We start from the raw sequence: 17,201 nt of genomic DNA, 5'->3' as shown, positions 1-17,201 counted from the left end.
TAAAAAAGTAACTAGAACTGACAAGCAATACTTAAAATAGTGTAATTAACTCATTCTATAAACAAATAATTTAAAGAAACCTGGAACCTAGATGGGTTGTGACTGATTTCTTTACAATATATCACAAATATTAAAAGTTTGAAGAACAGTGAAAAGTCCAGTAAAATAAGATATTAATCATTATTAAAAAGAAAAAAAAAAACAACAACAATATTGGGGCAAGACAGTATAAACTTTGCAGTACTAAAGGTACTTTTTATTAATGGACTCCACTTTTCACACTCAAAATTATTTTAATTTTTTTTTTTTTTAGATTCAGAGGGAATCTAGATGAACCTTTAACATCTGCATATCTTCATTAGACTATAAAACATCCAAACCCTCCCCAAATGGTTGGGAATTTGTTAAAATTTTCAGAGGGCCCAGAAATCTTATCTCCATTAAATAAAAAGTTAATTCCGATGAATATTTTGATATTTGATAAGGACTTTCTTGATTTTCTTGTCCACTAAAAATAATTATTTTTGTTAAGTCAGATCACTTTTTTTTATTAAATCAATCTGAAAAATATAAACAGTTATTATGTAACCTCCTTAAATTCACAAAAGTCATCTTATAAGATACAGAAATGCCCTGAAAATTGTGTATCAAGAGTAGAAGCTATATGAGAAGCTAAGAAAGCTTCTAAAGGTTGAAAGTAGAAACTAAGAAGTAGAGTCATATAGAGATGATTCAAGAACTGATAACCCTTGACCAATGATTAAAAGGGGAAAAGGAGAAGATAGATCTGAACTGTGGCAGAAAAGATAGATATTGAGAGGGAACATTGGTTCAGTAGATAACTGGGAACAAAATATCTTCGCTGATTCCAGGAGTACAAAGACTGAGGAAAGATCAACACATTCTTTTTTTTTTTTATTTTTATTTTTTTTATTAATTTTATAATTATAACATTTTTTACAGTACATATGATAGGTAATTTTTTACATTATCCCTTGTACTCCTTTCTGTTCTGAATTTCCCCCCCCCCTTCGCTTCACCCCCTCCCCTAGATGTCAGGCATTCCCATACATATTAAATATGTTATAGTATACCCTAGGTACAATATATATGTGCAGAACTGAATTTTGTTGTTGTTATCTTTGTTGGATCAACATATTCTTTATATTCTTCTTCTTGTTCATTTCTATCAACAGACATTATTATATAATTATATGATCAGCAACTTTATTATTCAAACATTTCTAATAACCTGATATTTTTCTCAAGCACAAAAGGATCTGTAGTGAACTAAAAAGTTATATAAATATAATCTCTGCTAAAATTTATGAAATTTTCCTAACCGGGGGCTCAGAGCAATTGTGATTAAGTTAATAACTTTTTATCTAAAAGAAATACCTAAAACCATATAAATAAGAATCATGTGGACCTTACAGCCCTAATTAGGAATAAGGATAACAGTATCACTATGGAAAGATGACTTCTTCCAGAATTATAGCAATTCTCAACTGAAAATATAATACTAAAATATAACTTTGCTCCACACCCCACATGATAGAAGTTGAGAAAATTATTCAAGATATAGATAGATAGATGATTGATAGATATAGATGGATGTATTTACAGATCTATTTCTATATCTATATAGATCTATCTATAGTAATATATCTAAATTGGAAAACAGAATACTAAAATATGACATTGAACCACACTACACATAATAAAAGGCTGAGAAAATTTTTCAGCATCTATCTTTCTCTCTATCTTACTTCCATGACTGGAAACCCACCTGATGTATGTACCCATTTGAACCCATTTGAAAACTTATGGACTATAATCAAGTCTAGACTTGGGGATAATGGACTATTTGTCAAAGAAGTTTTTAATATTCAAAGTGATGTGTGGTTTCATGATTATGTTTCAAAATCTTGTGAATTCAATAACAAATCATATTAAAAACAAAAAAACTCTTGCAAGCAAAAGGAAGACAAATTACCTGTCATTTTAATGTAAATTATTATCCAGTTTAGTATGTCAAAAATTCAAATATTTTAATTTTTTCCAACAATTCACATACCACACTTTATTAGTACTATTTATTAATACTAGTTGTGGAAACAGGAAAGGTCTTATATGAAAATGAAAATAGATGATCTAAGAGACACAGATAAGAAGGGAAAGAATCCCAGGCAAATCTATATAGAGGGATTTAAGGTCCTAAGTAAGGAACAAGAATGTCAATTTTTAAGTGTAAGTTTAAAAAATAATGTAAGTTGGAGCTCAATTTTAAAGAGTTTAAAATGTCAAACATGGAAATCAGATTAAACATATCATTTGATACCAGTGGTAACAGAAACTAGAGATTATTAATCAGGGCAGTGATCAGGTCATACCAGTGCTTTAGCAAGAAAAGAATGAATTTCAAGGGCTTCAAATGCAATCTGATCATCTTCCAGTTAAGGATGCTGAAATCCAGAGTAGGGACACACAGGAAAATTAGCATTTAAACCCATTTAAGGTGGTTCCAAATGCATTATTATTATCATTTTTTTAGGAACAAACCAAAATATTCATTTATTCCAATCTTTCATTTTACAAAAGAGGAAACTGAGAAAAGGGAAATTCAGTAGTTGGCTCAAGGTCACATATGTAGAAAATGAAAGACACAAAGAACTCTGAAAATTCACTTCTCTTTTCAAGTTAATATACTCTTGTTTGAGGCATAAAGACTGACCATGATCTTGATTCTGAGCTGCCAGAGGTCAAAACTGCTGCTGCCACTCCTCAGTAGTCCTTTCAGCCAAACACAGAGTTATTATTATACTAATTAATAATCTGGGTGCTGATGAAGCTGATTAGGCTCACAGTACATGTTGCATTATGATAAAGCAAGGATGGGAAGCTATGCTTCAGCAAGCATAAATGCTTCCTTCAGAGGGGAATGTTTGTTAACACCAAATTTGTTCCCTAATGATAATTAAAACCTCTTGAAATTTTCTCTTTTTTATTAGTAGTCTGTCATTATGTTTAAAAAAATAAAATAAACAATTGCAGCTGGAGGCTCTAGTACCAGCCATGAGGACTCAGACTTCTGTGTTCCTGATTTTCCAATGTTCCATTATTGCATGATGCCATCTCTTTGGCAATGGGGATGGGGAAACAGGATAGAATGAACCTCTGCCCTAATAAACATTTTGAAACACTCTAAATAAAATTGTAGGATGAAAAAGAGGATTGGATCTTGGAATGACTTTTTAAATACTTAAAGGGGAGGGGAATGAAGAAATGGGTTTATTTAGTACTTAGGTCAGAATGGGAAGAATTCCATACTTTGAAGTCAGCCCAGACCTGAATTCAAATTCTGACTCAAACAGTTACTGCTTGTTTAATTCTGAGCAAATTATATAATCTTTCTGAGCCTCGGTTTTTTTCATTTGTAAGATGATAATATCTATCTCACAATGTTACTGAAAGGAGAAATATTGAGATAATATATTGAAAGCACTTTAGAATTATTTAGCAATATATATATTTTCTTATTATTGTCATTATTATCATCATTATTATTTTCTCTGAAGATACAGATATTCACCCATATTGATCATGTAACTAGGAGTATTGTGAGAAGCAAATAAATCTAAACTTTTAGTTAGATTCTTGTCTTGATTCAAAGTTCAAATTTGGCTTCAGACAATTCCTAGCTGTGTGACCCTAGATTAGTCACCTATCCTTTCTTTATCTGTAAAATAAAGATAACACTACTACCTATTTCTCAGGGTTTTTGTGTCAATCAAATAAATAATAATTGTAAAGCATTTAAATCATTATATAAATTGACCTATTAATATTGTTGTTATTATTATGTGATGATAGGAAATCATTTCAATTCTCAAACCTTGAAATTCCTCATCAGTATCAACAAATCAGTAAGTCTTTATTGAAGGTCTACTATAGAACAGGTGACAGGTATCATGGCTTAGGGGCCCTGGGGCCCAGGTTATTAAGGTAATGAGCTGTTCATTTTCTGTTTTAGAAACTTTCTAACTATATGACCATGGATACATACTTCATAAGGCTGGAAATGTAAGAAGATCCAACCATTAGAGAAATCGGTAATTATGTCTGAAAGAGTTGTTGAACTACCTATACTTTTTGATCCAGAAGTTCCTCTACTTGTTCTACAAAGATAATTAGGAGGAAAGTAAAAGAACCTATATATTGTAAAATATATATAGAAGCTCTTTGTGGTGGCAAAGAACTGAGAATTGCAGGGATGGCTATCAATCAGAGAATAACTGAACAAATTGTGGTATATGATTGTGATGGAAACTAATGCGCCATAATAAATGATGTGCTCAATGACTTTAAGAAAATATGGAAAGGCTCACATGAAATAATGAAGAATGAAATGAGCAGAATCAAGAGAACATTACATAATGATAATATTTTTAAGTGTGATGTTGAGAAAATAAGTTATTTTGTCTATTACAAATATCCAAATTAACTATAAAGAAAATATTAAGGAAGGTGTTATGTGCATCCAGAGAAAGAATTAATAAATAGAGGTATGTATAGAATAAATTTACAGATGGATGGCTAATTATGTCTAATGATAGCTATCTCTAAGGAGGGAAAGTGAGTAGGGAAAAAAAGAAAGGAAAAAAAAGAAATTTGTATAAGTTTTTTTATATATTTGAAAGGAATAGCAAGTTGATTATAGTAGATTTACAGTACCACACAGAATCATCTTTATTCTACTATTATGAACATTCTTGTTTTATTACATAAATTAAATATGAAATCAAATTATCATAGGAGGAAAATGATACTCAAGTTGATCTTTGAAAGCAACAAAGAATTCTAAAAGATAGAGGCTAAAAGAAGATGGGTATAACAAGTGTGGTGAACAGCCTATGCAAAAGGTTAGTGATGGAAGATGGAATCTAGTATATGAGTATTATCTATTTTGTTGAAATTATAAGTAACTGACTAAAATAGAGCATCTGAGGCTTGGTCCTAAGGCACAAAAATGTAGTGATTATAATACTTGTATTTCTTTAGTAGGCTGAAACTATTGAAAATTTGCAATTTAGTTAGTAGTTATTAAGAATAATCAGATGAGATTGGAAGTTCCTAGATACTATGCTTTCTAAATCCATGTTTTTCACTCTTCCCCAAGGGGAGAAAACTTGTAGTGGAGAACTGACCTAATTATCCTATCCTAATGCTCCCTCCTGGGAAAATTATTTCATAGTACTCTGCATTCATCTCCCCAGTGTGACACCTTGCTATCATAATTAGGTCACCTTAAGCCTAGAAAAGTTATAATATACCAAAAAGTCTACATGGTTCCTGCTTATTTGGTATTAGGGTATTTATTTTAGATGAAAAGTTATGAATTTAATCACAATTGCTCTGAGCCCTCAGATAGGAATATTGTTATTCCTTTATGCTTAGAATCATAAGATCATGAATTTTAAACTGAAAGAAACCTTTAGAACATCAAATCTAACCCCTTCCTTTTCAGAGGAAAATAAGGCCCATAGGAATAGACTTTTTAAAGCCACAGAGCTAATAAGTACCTGAGCCAGGATTGGAGTCCAAGTCATAGTGTCATAGATTTAAAAGTGGAAGGAATCTTAAAGACATCGTAAGTCATAGTTCCAGAAATGGAAGGGATCACAGAAGCCATCTAGTCAAACCCCCTCATTTTAAATATGAGAAAATTGAATCCCAGAGAAGTTTGTCTAAGGACAGAAAAGCACTATTGACAGTACCAAAATTTAAACTTAGGTCATGAGATCATAGAGCTACATCTAGAAGATACAATACATTTAAAATAATTTCTGAGGAGGGGAGAAAGCACTCATCACTGAGAAATAGCAGGAAATGCTTCATATAGGAGGTAGTACCTGAGATATATTTTAAAGAAAATTAGGACTGGAATAAGGTAAAGGTAAAAAGGGAGGACAGGTATTGCCTGCCCAAAGTCATGGAGAAAATCCAATATAGTGTTTGGGGAAAAACAAGTAGAGCTGTTTGGCTGCAATGTAACTTGTGTAAGGTAAGGATAATGTGTGATCCAATTAGAACTTCATTGTCAAGAAACATATTGTATCTTATATTGTGACCCATCTTTGTCAAATTTGTAGGAAAACACAAATAAGAATCCCATTGGATAGACCTGCATGTATATATGTGATAACTGGAGGGAATACCTACACCAATAAAATCACAGATCTAGTAAATTATGAAAGTATGGGAAATCTACTTAAGCCGTTCTTTGATGCATGGTTATTGCTTCAAGGTCACCCTAGGCTCCAAAGGCTGTAACAACCAAGCACAAATTCTAGCATGCCCCACCCATCTCATTTCAATTAGGATACAAGAGTTCGGGTGCTAGTAGTGAACTACATGTCTTTTGTCTAAGAACCAGCTTAAGAGTAAAGTGTGTTATAGTGGGGTTAATTGAGACAGACAACAGGTAACTGATTGCAGGAACTGTTTCTTTTTCTTTTCTTTTTTGGTCTTTTTATCTTCAGTACCTAGAACAGTGCAAGATATCTAATAGTTACTCAACATATGTGTCTTGTATTGAATTGGATTGAAATGATAATTGTCTGGAAAGTAATGGATCACAAAGGTTATCCATCACTTATTCTTTCTTTCACAATTCACCAAATCATCAATTTTCCCTTTCCTATTGTAAACTTCTTTGATGAAATCCGTGGTACCATTTTTATTTGCAAGGAGTCTGAGGCTGCTGATTTCCATAGGAAATGTTCAAAAATTGCTGGTGAAATCCAACTGAATTTTTATGAATCAGGAATTAAAGGGTTGATTTTACTCATCTGCTAATGTAGACATAAACTAGAAGACTCTAGGACTAACTGGCACTAACACACCCTGTGCCATTTCCTTAAACCCTGTTGTCTGTCTCAATTAACCCCAGACTATGTTGCCTCTGCTCACAGGGCTGTCCAGATTAATTAAGCTATGTGAAGCCCTTAGATGGCTTCTGAAGCCAGGCCAAATTACAAGTATCGGCATAGGCTCCTAGAGGTATATTATTTAGAAACTGAGCAGGGGAGTGGCAATAGTCTATTCTGAATCTTTGCAAGATACCATCTGCCTTATATAAGACAAGATACTATGCCTTATATCTGTTCTTTCAACTCAAAATCCACAGTCTCATACAATATGGTAGCTGTCTTCCTGTTCTAATTCTACCTTACTCTACCTTATGTATTTTCTACTCCATTCAAGCTGTCTGCCAACTGGAAAACTATCTCTCTATTCGTCCCTCTATCTATTTATCCATGCCTCCTTTCATCTAGATTTTGTGTCTCTTCTTCTCTCTCTCTTTCTCTTCTGCAAAGATGGTTAGTAATATCTTAAATGCCTTCTCATCACTCTTCTGTCTCTTTGAATTTCTGACTTCCTTTAGCGAATAGTTCAAATTACTTCCAAAGTTACTTCTGTCTCTATATCTATTCACTTTATGAACTGAAGATATTTAAATTTTCTGGTCCTCAGTTTCCCTGCCTGGTATAGAGATGAACTTTAAGGCTCTTTTCAATGACATGTATGTTCCATTGCATAAAGAAAAGAAATATGAAAAAGAAAGGAAAGAAAGCATCCACTCCCAATGAGCAATTGCTTGGCTTCTCCTGAAACTCTGGCACACACAATTAAAACTCTCTCAGAAGACCACTCAGCCATGAAGGTAGGAAGCCTATTTTGCTTTCAAAATTCCCTTTCTGCTTCAACAACACTTATAATCCAATTTTCACCAGCAGAGATGAATAATGTCCCTCACCAACACTTTTACAGTGGATGGAGACGAGCAATCACACCCATTGATTTCCTTTCCTTCCTCTCTGATCGTGTTTTCGAGAGATGTGTGAGGAGCCCTGCTCTGAATTTGTCTTGGGCTCTGCTTGTGCTTGGGAGCAGGTAAATAAAATGTGTCTCAGAGAAAGACGCTCAGTAACCATGAAGGACCAGCATTGAAAAAGAAAGCTATCAAATACATCTGGGGGCTCTTTCACAATGTGACATTCTCACGAGACAATTCCCAACAAGCAAAATGATGCTCCCAGGCACTGCCTTACACAGTGAGTACCCTGAAAAGTGAATAGAAAACTCACTATTTTAGGCTTGGTGTGAGGGAAAACTTCCTAATATTTAGAGCTATCTGAAAGTGGAATGGTTTGACTTGGGGAATAATCATTGAAATAGCTGACATTTATATCAAGAGGTAACATTCACTGAGCACTCCTTGCATTGATATAATCAAAAGTCTGATTAAATGCAACAAACATATGAGGTGGCATATATAAGCACCTTTTGTATGTGTGTATAAACATATATATATATATAAATGAATGCATATACATATGTGTGCATGTGTATTTACATATCTATGGGCATGTCTTGGTGTGCATATAAGTATGTAGCAACACATACACACACATAGAACTAGATAAATAATAGGCAAAATAGGTTTCCAACCTTCATGGCTCAGTAGTTTTCTGAGACAGTTTTAATATGTATGTGTGTGTGTATGCATGTGAATGTGTATATATATATGTATAATTTAATTTGCATATGAATATATATGCATACATAGAGAGACAGGGATGGAGGGAGGAAGAAGGAGGTATAAAAGGGATAGGGAGTGGGAAGGAGGGAGAAAGTGAAGACAGAAAGAAAAAGACACAGAGAGAGACAGGAGGTTGAGGGAGGAAGGAAAGGGGGGAGGGAGAAAAAGAAAGAGGGAGAAGAAGAAAAACAGAGAGAGAGGCAGAGAGAAAAAGGGGGTAGAGAGAGAAAGAGAGGGAAGAGGGGGGGACATTGTACCTTTAATTTCCTTTAATATAAAGAACTATAGAGTGAAAATACAAATTTGGGAACCTTGCTTTTATAGATGAAGAAAGTGAGATTCAAAGGTGATCACTCAGATTTTAAGCAAGATAGGAGCCCAAACATATTTACTCTAGTTTTAGGGCAAATAATATGGCTACGATGTCTCATAGTTACTCTCAACAAATCACCTAACCCTCCTTCTTTCCAATCCTATTAGTCTTTTCCCTCTGCCTCCATTGTGCTTATCCTGAAAAGTCCATCTAGATAGCTTTCTATTACTTAAGGTCATCCAATAGAACCTGATGGTCACTTGTCATGTTGTAGAGGGATTCCTATCTAAATAGAGGTCAGACTTTGTTGTTGCTATTGTACAGTCATTTCAGCCATGTCACTCTTTGTGACCATAGTGGGTTTTTTGTGTTTTTGTTTTTGGGGGCCTTTTTTTGGCAAAGATATTAGAGTGGTTAGTCATTTCATTCTCCAGCTAATTTTACAGATGAGGAACTGAAGGGAAGAAAGTTAAATGACTTGCCCACAGTCACATGGCTAGAGTTTCTGAGGCCAGATTTAATTCAGAAAGTTGTCTTTTTGCCATCACTATCCACTGTGCCATGGTCAAAAGCATAAAGCAGCCTATTGCAATGGGAAGAGCACCAAATTCAAATGTGAACTTGAGAGTGAATCCTAATTCTATCCAATTATACTTACCTGAGTGATCTTGGCTAAGTAAAATGTAGTCCTCATATTCTTCACATGTAAAATGAAGAAGTTGGACTAGAGATTCTCTTAAGGTCCCATTTAATTAAAGATGATTGAGTCTATAATACCAGGAACTACATGGAACTTCAGTTTCCTGTTTTGTAAAACTAGAAGGGTGAACGATATGATTTTAGGATCCTCTTTCTGTTCTAGAACTAGGATTCTGTCACCTTTTGCAATTTTGAAATTTTATGATTGATTAAAAAGGTTTTGGGAACCTATTTTATTGACAAAAATATTTTAGACTTTTTTTTGTTACTTTTGTGGTGCTGAATCTGAAAGCATAGAAACTTAGCTTCATACCTTAGTGTTGCATGAACAAGACACTCGATCTCTCAATTCCAGGAATTTTTCTGGCTTTTTCCATAATCCCTTCTCATTTTAGCAACCTAGATTTCCCGGTTTCCTTCAAATGCCAACTAAAATTTCATCATAAACAGGAAGTCTTTCCCAATCCCTCTTAAGTCTAGTGCCTTCCATTTTTAGATTATTTCCTATTTATCTTGTCTTTAGCTTGCTCATATATATTATTCAATTAGTCAATTGTGCCTGACCTTTCATCAGAATAGATTATCTTATAATATGCTGTTGCCATGTACAATGATCTCCTGGTTCTGCTCATTTCACTCAGCATCAGTTCATGCAAGTCTCTCCAGGCTTCTCTGAAATCATCTTGCTTATAATTTCTTACAGAACAATAATATTCCATAACATTCATATACCATAACTAATTCAGCCATTCTCCAACTGATGGGCATTGACTCAGTTTCCAGTTTCTTGCCACTACAAAAAGGGCTGCCATAAACATTTTTGCACATGTGGGTCCCTTTTCCTCCTTTAAGATCTCTTTGGGATATAATATAAGACTGGCACCCTTTTTCAAGTTTGTGAGGATCAAATGTGATATTTGCAAAGTACATAGTACAGGGTCTGGTGCATAGTATGTACTTATTTTTTTTTTCTTCTCTCTCTTTTCCCTTCTCTTGAAAAAGACAAGGAGAAAATAAAAATTTTTATAACCAATATTTCTAGTGGTCCTCTTTAGAAAGAAGAAATAGACTCAAAATACAGAATAAAAAACCTTTTTGAGACATAATCAACATGAAAATCAATTTTTTCTGAACCTAATACAAGTTTAGGCTTCATCGAGAAGGATGTAATGATCAGAAGGAGGGAACAGATCATCTCAATTTGCCACTTTATCCTGGACAGAAGACATCTAGAGCATTATATTAAATCTTGAGCCTGATATTATAGATAAGAGCAATAATCTGGGTAAAATTCCAGAGGAAGGAAATCATGATAATAAGTGCCTTGAAGATCATAACAAATGAATACTTCTAAGAGTTATTGAAGTTATTAAAGTTAATCTGAAGAAGAAAATTAGGAGGGAACCAAATAGTGGACTAATGTCAGCCACCTAGCTCCTCCAAACAATTTCACAATAATGCCTCAGATCAAATCTTGGTTTCCAGATTCAACAGATTGGAGTAAGACATATTTGCAACCTAAGACAACTTAGGAGGTTGGCAGAAGTTTGTGACAATGCAATGGAGACCTGTCCAGAACCCCCATATGTAGTGGCAACACCTGCTACAGCAGCTGCAGCAGCAGCAGAAATAACACAACTTTGGGAACTCCATTCAGATTCAATAAGGTCAACAACAGTTTAGAAAGGAACTGCCTGTTATCATTTGCTGTCACTGGATACAACCATCATTGATTAGCAACTTTTTTTACTCATATGCAGTTCTGGGTTGCAGTGCCAGAGTGAAGAGGAGGGTTGGTGATCTGTTACAAGGTAGCAGAAGCCCTGGTAACAGTCTCAAGGCAAAGAAATTTCCACACTTGCAGGTGTAGGGGACCAGGGATACTCCCTGAGTAAAAAAAAATGAACACAGACCAGGAAAGTGTAACTGCATCTTTGCTCACATCACACCACCTTGGAAGCACTAAAAAAATGCAGACTCCCTGAAGTAGTTACAAAAAATAGCAAACACAAAGCTGAAGCTTGAAACAATGATTCACTGTCTCACCTCAGGTAAACAGAGACCTACTTTAACTTAAATTTCAAAGTGAATTAAAAAGGCTGAGAAAATAAATAAACAACAACAAAGAATTTGACCATTATATACTATCATGATGGCAGGGAAGACCAAGACATTAACTCAGAAGGAAAAAAAAAACAGTGTGCAATCATCTATAAAAAAGCCTAAAAGAGAAAGGTTAATTGGACCCAAATATAAAAAAAAATCCCTTAAAGAGTTAAAGAAAGATTAGAATGGAAGAAGAAAAATTAGGTAAAAGAAATGAGAGTGATGCAAGAAAATTGCAAAGGGGGGCGGAGCCAAGATGGCGGAGAAGAAACACACGACTCAGTGAACGTCCTCACTCCCTCACAACCAATTAGATAAATTAAGTCTCAAAATTAGCTCAGGACTGATAGATACCACAAGGACTGGAAGCACGACTTACCAGCTGAAGAGAATCTGGAGTTTTAACAGGAAAGGTCAGTTCTCAGGGGAGGAATAAGAAAGACCAGCACAGACGGTGGGGTAGGGGCACACTGCGCCCATTGCGCTGGGAAGGGCTCTGGGATCAGAGAAGCCAATGAGGTAAAGGAATCTGGCACAGGCTGTTAGCTCTTCTCTGCTAATTATTTAGCAGTTCAGAAGAGAAAGCCAAAATATTTTAAAACTCAAATTAGATTTTCCCCGACCCGGGGGGTGACTCAGCAAATCTCTTGGCACCAGGGGGTGTGGCCACAGCTACCTCCTGAGAATAGTTAAGAGACTGACAAGTGGGTGGATACGGCCCAAGGCAACACACACTGCCTAGCTTAGCTGGAGGGAGTGGAACTCAGCTCCAGGAAGTCCCAGAGAAGCAGAACCTTTGAACTAGGGACCGCGGTTTCTGGCAGACACTTCCAGTTTGAGCGCAGGGGCTTCTCACGTCACCTGCTGCAGACATTCACTCCCCACCCGGACACATAGGCTGGGCTTTGTGCTGTCTTTACTATTCAACGCCCTCGAAGCACAGTAGTGCTAATCACCTCTGAGGCACCTCCAGGGAGGGGGTGGGGAACTCTCTCCCAGAGCTCTATCTTAGCTAAGGCGCAGGAGCCGCTGCATCCATCCGGTCTGGGAGGAAGCTGGTAAAGAAGTAAATAATTTCCTACCCCAGGGACAGACCCCAAAACATTTTTTAAGTATGAGCAAAAAAGCTAGAAAAACTATAGATTCCTTCTATACAGAGAAAGAGCGGGTATCCAACCCCGAGGAAGTTAACAGCAAAGATTCAGAAGATAACAACCTAAAGGGGAACGATTCCTGCCCCCCATCACATAACTCTCTCCTAGAAGAAGCTCTTAAAAAATTGAGGGAGATCGAAGAAAAATGGGGAAAAGAAAGGGAAGTTATGATAGAGAATAACAACGTCCTGAAATTGGAGTTGGAAAAAATAAAGAATTCACAGGACATGCAGGGAAACAAAATTAGTGAATTAAAAAAGGTTAAAAAAACACAAGAAAGTAGGATTTCTGAATTGGAAAAGATAAAAAAGTCTCAAGAAAATAGAATTTCTGAATTGGAAAAAGAAAATAATTCTCAAAAAAAAAAAATTAGGGAAATGGAAAAAAATTCAATAGAGCAAAATAATTCATTTAAAAACGAAATTGGGCATTTACAAAAAGAACTAAAAACTGTGAAAGAAGAAAATAACTCCTTAAAAGTCAGGATGGAACAAATAGAAATGAATGATTCACAGAGAACCCAAGAATCAGTCAAACAAAACAAAAAAAATGAGAAGCTGGAGAACAACGTCAAATACTTACTGGGAAAATCTATAGACCTGGAAAATAGATCTAGGAGAGATAATCTGCGGATTATTGGACTTCCAGAAAACTATGAGCAAAAAAAGAGCCTAGATTCTATTTTACAGGAAATTATCAAAGAGAACTGTCCAGAGATAATAGAAACAGAAGGGAAAGTAGATGTGGAAAGAATTCATCGAACTCCTTCTGAAATAGAACCTAAAAAAAGAACACCACGGAATATTGTGGCTAAGCTGCAGAATTACCACACAAAGGAGAAAATCCTGCAAGCAGCTAGAAAAAAACAATTTAAATACCAAGGTGCCACAATAAGGGTCACCCAAGATCTGGCTGCCTCCACATTAAAAGATAGAAGGGCCTGGAACCTGATATTCCATAAGGCAAAAGATCAAGGACTGCAACCAAGAATGAACTACCCAGCTAAGTTTAGCATCTTTTTCCATGGAAGAAGATGGTCATTCAATGAAACAGAGGAATTCTATATGTTTCTAAGAAAAAAACCAGACTTAAACAAAAAATTTGATCTACATCCACAAGACTGAAGAGAAACAGAAAAAGGTACACAGAACCCTTGAGAACTGCAACTCTGTTGTGGGTATATAAAAAATACTCAAGGATAATTTGATTTTACTGATATAAAAGAAAAAAAGGGGGGTGTAGTAAAGGGAAGGAGTGATAAAAAGAGGGAAACTACATCCCAGGAAGAGACATAGAAAATACACCATATCTGAGGGAACTTAGTGAGGGGGAGAATCATTGTGTGAATCTTACTCTCATCAGAAGAGGCTCAAAGAGTAAATAATTAACATATTTGTTTTTCAGAGAATTTTCTCTCACCTCATTAAAAGGGGGGAGAGGAAAAGGGGAAAGGAAAAGGAGAATAAGTGAAGGGACTTGGAGGGAGGGGGGAGGGATCCTAAAAAAAAAAAAAAAAAAAAAAAAGAGGGAGGGTTGAGCGTCACAAGGGGGGTCTGTAAATTAAATATCGGGGAGGGGGATCAGGGGGGTCAAGGGAAAAAAGCATAATCTGGGGATAATACGATGGCAGGAAATACAGAATTAGTAATTTTAACTGTAAATGTAAATGGGATGAACGATCCCATCAAACGGAGACGGATAGTAGATTGGATCAAAAAGCAGAACCCTACAATATGTTGCCTACAGGAAACACACTTAAAGCAGGGAGATACATACAGAGTAAAGGTAAAAGGTTGGAACAGAGCCTATTATGCTTCAGGTAAAGCCAAAAAAGCAGGGGTAGCTATCCTTATCTCAGATCAAGCAAAAGCAGAAGTAGATCTCGTTAAAAAAGATAAGGAAGGAAACTATATCCTGCTGAAAGGTAGCATAAATAATGAAGCCATATCAATACTAAACATATATGCACCAAGTGGTATAGCATCTAACTTTCTAAAGGAAAAGTTAAGAGAACTGCAAGAAGAAATAGACAGTAAAACTATAATAGTGGGAGATCTCAACCTTGCACTCTCAGATTTAGACAAATCAAACCACAAAACAAACAAGAAAGAAATTAAAAAAAGTAAATAGAACATTAGAAAAACTAGGTATGATAGACCTTTGGAGAAAACTGAATGGCAATAGGAAGGAATATACTTTCTTCTCAGCAGTTCATGGATCCTATACAAAAATTGACCATATACTAGGACATAAAGATCTCAAAATTAAATGTAGGAAGGCAGAAATAATAAATGCCTTCTTCTCAGATCACAATGCAATAAAAGCTACATTCAGTAAAAAGTTAGGGGTAAATAGACCAAAAAGTAATTGGAAACTGAATAATCTCATCTTAAAGAATGACTGGGTGAAAGAGCAAATTATAGAAACAATTAACAATTTCACCCAAGATAATGATAATGATGAGACATCATATCAAAATCTTTGGGATGCAGCTAAAGCAGTAATAAGGGGAAATTTTATATCTTTAGAGGCTTATTTGAAGAAAATTGAGAAAGAGAAGATTAACGAATTGGGCTTACAACTTAAAAGGCTAGAAAAAGACCAAATTATAAACCCCCAACCAAAAATTAAACTCGAAATACAAAAATTAAAAGGAGAAATCAATAAAATTGAAAGTAAAATAACTATTGAATTAATAAATAAAACCAAGAGTTGGTTTTATGAAAAAGCCAATAAAATAGATAAACCTTTGGTAAATTTGATCAAAAAAAAGAAAGAGGAAAATCAAATTGATAGTCTTACAAATGAAAAGGGGGATCTTTCCACCAATGAAGAGGAAATTAGAGAAATAATAAGGAGTTACTTTGCCCAACTTTATGCCAATAAATTTGATAACTTAAGTGAAATGGATGACTTCCTCCAAAAATATAGGCTCCCTAGATTAACAGAGGAGGAGATAAATTGCTTAAATAGTCCCATTTCAGAAAAAGAAATAGAACAAGCTATTAATCAACTCCCCAGGAAAAAATCCCCAGGGCCAGATGGATTCACATGTGAATTCTACCAAACATTTAAAGAACAATTAGCCCCAATGTTATATAAATTATTTGAAAAAATAGGGGATGAAGGAGTCCTACCAAATTCCTTTTATGACACAGACATCGTACTGATACCTAAACCTGGTAGATCGAAAACTGAGAAAGAAAATTATAGACCAATCTCCTTAATGAATATTGATGCTAAAATCTTAAATAAGATATTAGCAAAAAGACTTCAGAAAATCATCTCCAAGATAATACACTATGATCAAGTAGGATTTATTCCAGGAATGCAGGGCTGGTTTAATATTAGGAAAACTATTAATATAATTGACCATATTAATAATCAAATTAATAAGAACCATATGATCATCTCAATAGATGCAGAAAAAGCATTTGACAAAATCCAACATCCATTCCTGCTAAAAACTCTTGAGAGTATAGGAATAAATGGATTATTCCTTAGAATAATCAGGAGTATATATTTAAGACCGTCAGTAAGCATAATATGCAATAGAAATAAACTGCAACCTTTCCCAGTAAGATCAGGAGTGAAACAAGGTTGCCCACTATCACCATTACTATTCAATATAGTACTAGAAACGCTAGCCTCGGCAATAAGAGCCAAGAAAGAGATTCAAGGAATTAGAGTAGGAAATGAGGAAATCAAACTATCACTTTTTGCAGATGACATGATGGTATACTTAGAGAACCCCAAAGACTCTGCTAAAAAGCTACTAGAAATAATTCAAAATTTCAGCAAAGTGGCAGGATACAAAATAAATCCACATAAATCCTCGGCATTTTTATATATCACTAACAAAATGCAACAGCAAGAGATACAAAGAGAAATTCCATTCCAAACAAATGTTGAGAGTATAAAATATTTGGGAATCCATCTACCAAAGAAAAGTCAGGAATTATATGAGAAAAATTACAAAACACTTGCCACAAAAATAAAATCAGATTTAAATAATTGGAAAGACATTCAGTGCTCTTGGATAGGCCGAGCGAATATAATAAAGATGACAATACTCCCCAAACTAATCTATTTATTTAGTGCTATACCAATCAGACTCCCAAGAAACTATTTTAAGGACCTAGAAAAAATAACAACAAAATTCATATGGAAGAATAAAAGGTCAAGAATTGCAAGGGAACTAATGAAAAAAAACTCAGAGGAAGGTGGTCTAAGTGTACCTGATCTAAAGCTATATTATATAGCAGCAGTCACCAAAACCATTTGGTATTGGCTAAGAAATAGACCGGTAGATCAGTGGAACAGA

The sequence above is a fragment of the Sminthopsis crassicaudata genome, chromosome 1 (genome assembly GCF_048593235.1).
Source record: "Sminthopsis crassicaudata isolate SCR6 chromosome 1, ASM4859323v1, whole genome shotgun sequence".
NCBI classification, from domain to species: domain Eukaryota; kingdom Metazoa; phylum Chordata; class Mammalia; order Dasyuromorphia; family Dasyuridae; genus Sminthopsis; species Sminthopsis crassicaudata.
This window is presented reverse-complemented; position numbering follows the sequence as displayed.